The sequence below is a fragment of the Gopherus flavomarginatus genome (assembly GCF_025201925.1).
Source record: "Gopherus flavomarginatus isolate rGopFla2 chromosome 13 unlocalized genomic scaffold, rGopFla2.mat.asm SUPER_13_unloc_2, whole genome shotgun sequence".
Lineage (NCBI taxonomy): Eukaryota > Metazoa > Chordata > Testudines > Testudinidae > Gopherus > Gopherus flavomarginatus.
In genome coordinates this window covers 503,060-508,169 of record NW_026114610.1, presented here as the reverse complement: position 1 = coordinate 508,169, position 5,110 = coordinate 503,060, and the positions used below count along the sequence as shown (strand labels likewise).

The following is a 5,110-nucleotide window of genomic DNA, read 5'->3' as shown; positions in this document are numbered from 1 at the left end:
TTCTGAGCTTTCTCTGCACCTGGCCCCACAGCACTTCCTGCCAGCCAGAGACTGCCTGTTCTAGGCCTGCTCCTGTGGATGTGGCCTCTCTCCTGATTCTGAGGAAAGGAACCTTTCCAGGAAATGGCCATGGCTTCTGAGAATCTGCATGTGGCTAGTGGACAGCACCAGGAATCATTTGGCTCCTGGCACACAAGGCCACTTAAAAAAGCTGAGCACCCAGACAGGGGCTTGAACCCTGAACCCTCAGATTAAGAGCCTGATGCTCTACCAATTGAGCTACCTGGGCTTATTCAAGCCATATTCACCACAAGAATGAGCAGATACGCAAACAAGAGGCAAAAAAAGTCCCAGGAACCCCTCCTCTTTTTCTGCACAGCCCCTGCCTGTCAGCAGGATTCCTCCTCCTCCTCCCTCCTGTGCCTCAGTGTGACTAAATCTCCACACCTAGGCAGCTGGTCCATCCGCTGCACCCCAATCCCCCATGCCTGAGCCTCCCTGCCAAATCCTTGCACCTGGCTCCATAGAATTAAGTCTCACATGTCGCTGGGAACTCGACTTCTTGTGCCCAGAGAGTCTCAGCCCCGCTCAGCAGATGACCTGAGAAACACAATGTCTACCTTTTCCAAAGAAGTGCTTGGAGGGGTTTTTCTCATGTGGCCTAATGGGTAAGGTGTCTGAGTGAGGATCAGAAGATTGATGGTTTGAGTCCCTTGGTTTTTGTGTTTCTGCAGTTTTACCTTTGTGCTGAATGTCCTGCTCCCTTCAGGGCTGGAACCTCCTCTTGGCCACTCAGGCCAATGCTCTGGCTTCAGCTAGAGCCCGGGAACGAGTTGGGGGATGGGTGTCACAAAAACTGGGGCAGGAGCCCCAGGTGCTTCCAGTCTAGCTTTTGCCATTCCTGACTTGCCAAAGAAAATGGGCGGCTGCCCTGGATGGCATGTAGAGCAGTTTCCCTCTTCCAAATGTGCGCCTGTCCCTGTGCTTGAGGGGGTTGGTAAATAGCACGTTGGGATCTTGGGTGTTTCTCTGCTTCTCGCCAGCTGGGGAAAAGCCTCTTGGGGTAAAATCTCCTGCCCCACTGCAAAAGTGAGCACCTTGAGTGGGACCAGTCAGAGGCCCCACCATGGGGGCTGGCCCTGATTTCCTACCAATTTATGATGTTATCCACAGAGCATCAGCAGCTGCCCCGCATGCTGGTGACCTTCAGTGAGTGTTTGGCATGGCAGGGAGCAGCCTGGCTGAGTGTTTTTGTCCCTGTCTGAAGGCCGCACATAGGCATGGTCCTGCCCTCCTCTAGCTCTGACCTCAGTTGCTCTGTGGCTTTTAAGCCTCCCCTTGGAGCCATCAGCACCAGCTGCCTCTGCTCTAGGTGCCCAGAGGAGAAGAGGTGTGTGGGGTCACTTTTACAGATGCCCCTTCCCTGGTACTGCCATTGCTCAGCTGCACAGAGGAGCTTCTATCCCCAATCCCTCCCTAGCAGCCCTCTGGCACCATTCCTGAGGGTCACTCTGCCTTGCTCTCTTCCTGCCATGTTGGGAAAGACAGCTCTCATGGTTAAAGGTCAGGTGGGCCAACTAGGGGCACAAGTGCCTTCTATGTTTTCCTACTGCAGAGCCCAAGATCAGAACTTATCTTGGGTGCAGGCACTGCTGTGCTCCCAGAAAACAGGCTACTCCTGCACCAAGAGGGATGAAAGGATCTGTCAAAGCCTGGGATTAAACCAGGAACCTTTAAATCTTCAATCTAACGCTCTCCCAGCTAAGCTACTTCAGCAGCTGCGTAGTAGTATTTTGGCCTGTTGCTTCTCTGTCTGGGATGTTTTTGTCAGCAGTTGAACACAAAAAGGACAGGAAAAAGAATGGCTGCTCCACACCCCCACTGGAGGAACCCGGCGCCCTTAGCTATGGTGAGTAAGAAGTGTCTGTTGGCTGACAGGGCCTGTCCCCCAGGAGCTGGAACAGCAGCTGACACCTCCCCCTGGGCTCCAGGCTGTGGGAAATGCTCATTGCCTGGCTGCATGGGTGGACGCTGCTCCGTGCTCTGCAGAGCGTCTGTATTCCTCTGTCAAACCCCCGTCTTCACTGAGCCAGTCTGGAAAGGTCCCAAGTGCCCCCTCTGGCCTGGTAGCTGAGAGTCTGTGCAGACATCAACCCTCTGCCAGCCCCACAGGCAGCAACAGCGCCAGACCCCTCAGCACCACAGGGGCACTCAATGCACTTCCTGTGGGGAAATGGCTCCTTGGCGTCCAGCTGCTAGAGTGAGAGCCAGGAGAGAGCAGTGTCTGGCTCACCTTGGGGGAGAGAAGAGACCTGATGAGGGCGGATCTCCCTCCGTCCCCCCCGCAATGCTGGTCAGTTTTATTGTCACTGTGATAGTCAGTGCTTCCCTTCAGGGCCGGCCCTAGAGGGATCTGGAGTCTGGGACAAATACCCCTTTTCCCCCCGAGGCCCTGCCCCCACTCCACCCCTTCCCCCAAACTCCCACCCCGGTCCCATCTCTTCCCATCTAGCACCATTCGTCTCCCGCCCCCAGCTCTTCCCATCCCCGCCCAGTGCCTCCTGCACTCCACTGAACAGCTGATCACTGGCAAGTGGGAGGTGCTGAAGAGGAAGAGGAGGAGCTTGTCAGCAAGGCCTGTAGTGGGGCAGGGGGAGCTGGCTGCCAGTGGGTGCTGAGCACCTATTTTTTCTCTGTTGGTTCTGCAGCCCCATAGCTCCCATGGAGTCGCTGACTTGGCTTCCTTCGTACTCTAGAGAGAGGAGGAGAACCAGGGCTATGGCTGATCTATGGGGCACCAGGTGAGTGGCAGAGGCTTCAGGTGCTGAGAGTTTGCCTGACCCCCCAGGGACACAGTGTGAGGTGTTGCCCCAGGGATCTCTATGAAAGGAGCAGAACAGGATTTACTTGGGGTGGAGAGAGAATTGAGAGTGTCTCAGGGGGTTGTACAGAGGTATTGCCTGGGTGAGAGACTGGCTAAAACACAGGCCTTACTGTAAGCAGGATTCAAACCTGCACAGGGGAACCCTAGTGGATTTTGTCTCCAACACCTTAACCACTTGGCCATCACAGCTGTGAGCACAAAACTGCCCCAATGCCAGAGAAACTGGTAAAGAATCACAATGTCCAAGCTTGAAGTCATCTGAACTACAGAATTCCCACCGCAAACCTGGCTCCCAAAGCACAGGGGGGATTTGGAGTTTGTTCTCTTTGCTTAGCCATGTGCAGTCACACAGAGATCGCGTTTAAAAGTCTCCCCTTCCACAGAGCGGGAATGGGAAATGATTCTCAACTTGAAGCTTGATGTGAATGAGGATGTCTGGGCCACAGGGCCAGGGACTGAACTTTGCTATAGAAACCAGTGACATGTGGAACCAGGCTAAGGAAAATGTTTCCTGGAGTCAATAACAAGAATAGCAGCAGTATTGTGCAGAGAAATGTCTAACAAGAGGAGTCAGCGCATTCGTGGTTCGGTAGCAGAAGTTACAGCTACAGCAGGGGAGATCTAGCTTTGGTTTCTGGCCAAAAAAGGGATGAGTTTTATTGTCTCCAAATTTCAGTAGAAAAATTCAGACCCAAACTGTGTGTGGTGGGGGTTTCTCTGGTTTCGTTTGTTTTTCTCATTTGAAATGTCCTTGATCATTTTTCTGTGAAAACTGTTTGGACAAGCAAAGGAAGAGTTAGAACAATTACAAATCTCCGTGGGAGTGAGAGGGTCTCAAAGCGCCGGGGGAGGCGTGGATATTTTCGTGGAGGGGAGTTGAGGCGATAAATGAGAGGCTTTTGCTCCAGCCGAGGGAGCGGCTTGGCAGGTTCATTTTTACCAAGTGAAACCCCCTCACCACACACACACACACATTGCTCCCCTACTGCTGCTGCCCCAGCTCAAACCCCACTGTCACCCCCAGCATGTGACCTACAGCTTCCCACTGACAAAGCCTTATCTATCAGAGGCAAAATCCCCTCATCTGCCCCTTCTCCCAGCTGAGCCCTCCCCCCACAGAGCCCAGGACAACCCTGACCTAGCCATGCTGGGGGTTCGGGCTTAATCTTCAAGGCCGAGCGCAAAACCTTCAGCCTGGCATGTTTCGCTCCCTTCCCACCTTGGCCCAAGCGGCAAAGGAGAAACGGACGAGACACACCGGCTGGAAGACGCCTCCCTCCCACTTCTTTATAGCCTTCTGTGACATTATTAATATAAACTGGGACCGTAGAGATCATTGTTGCCACCACTGTTATATATGTGCAGCAAATATTGTGCGAAGGTTGGCATGTGAGGTGTCTATGACAAGGTTATGATTTGCTGGTTATAATTATACTAGCTGTATGTGTGTACCATTTTTGTATTTGAAGTTATGAATATGGGCTATGTACTTGTATCGCAAATGTATTTGATTCCAAGTAGCCTCAGTGTCATCAGCCCCCAACTCCTTCAGGAGTCTATAGCAAAGAGACCCCCTCCACTGTCCTGGACTCCCTGGGAGGTGCCTCCCACCCCCCGCGCAATGGAGCACCAAGGATTAAAGTGGCAGCATCTAGTGTCAGTGGGGTTCAGTGGCTCAGGCCAGACACCTGAGCTGGGGACCCACCCCCATAGCACTGCTCGACGGCCTGGGCCCGGAGTGTTCACAGCCCCTTCCTCACCCATCCCTGAGCCCAGCCTGGCTCCTCACCTGGAATAAAGCAGAAGCGTCCGTCGGCCTCGCTGCTGTCCAAGTTCCAGGCGCTGCTGTTGTCCCACAGGAAGCAGGCCAAGCTGCTGGGGCTGGGAGAGGGATCCTCCACCTCCTGCCCTGGGAAGGCTGGAAGGTCCCCACTGACTGGGCAGGGCGATGTCTCCTGCTGGAAATCGGGGCTGGGCTCCTCGGGCAGCTGCTGCCCACACAACAAGCCCCGGAATCACCCTGCCCGGTTCCGCTCCTGGGCTGGGTCCTGCCTGCCCCGCTGCATCCTGGCCCAGCTCCATCTTGGCCTGGCCGGTGCCTCTCCCACCTCGGCACCTGCACCGGGAGCAGGTTGCCTCTTCCAGAAGGCTGGGCACTTCCACCTCCTGGCCCGGCCGAGAGCTCCTTCCCCGCCATTGGGGACGGTCGGGCCGCTCCGCTCCTGG

At 54.8% G+C, this 5,110-nt stretch overlaps 1 long non-coding RNA gene and 1 other non-coding gene across 2 annotated transcripts; both read right to left on the bottom strand.

Moving 5' to 3' along the window:
- Positions 1-216: 216 nt before the first annotated feature.
- Positions 217-289, bottom strand: TRNAK-CUU (transfer RNA lysine (anticodon CUU)). The gene has a single exon. It is a non-coding gene; the product is annotated as a tRNA-Lys (tRNA).
- A 3,221-nt stretch (positions 290-3,510) lies between these two features.
- LOC127041355 (uncharacterized) lies at positions 3,511-4,796 on the bottom strand. Its single transcript, XR_007771639.1, has 2 exons — positions 4,674-4,796; positions 3,511-3,656 (listed from the first exon to the last, which is right to left on the bottom strand). It is a non-coding gene; the product is annotated as an uncharacterized LOC127041355 (long non-coding RNA).
- Between the last annotated feature and the right edge of the window lie 314 nt (positions 4,797-5,110).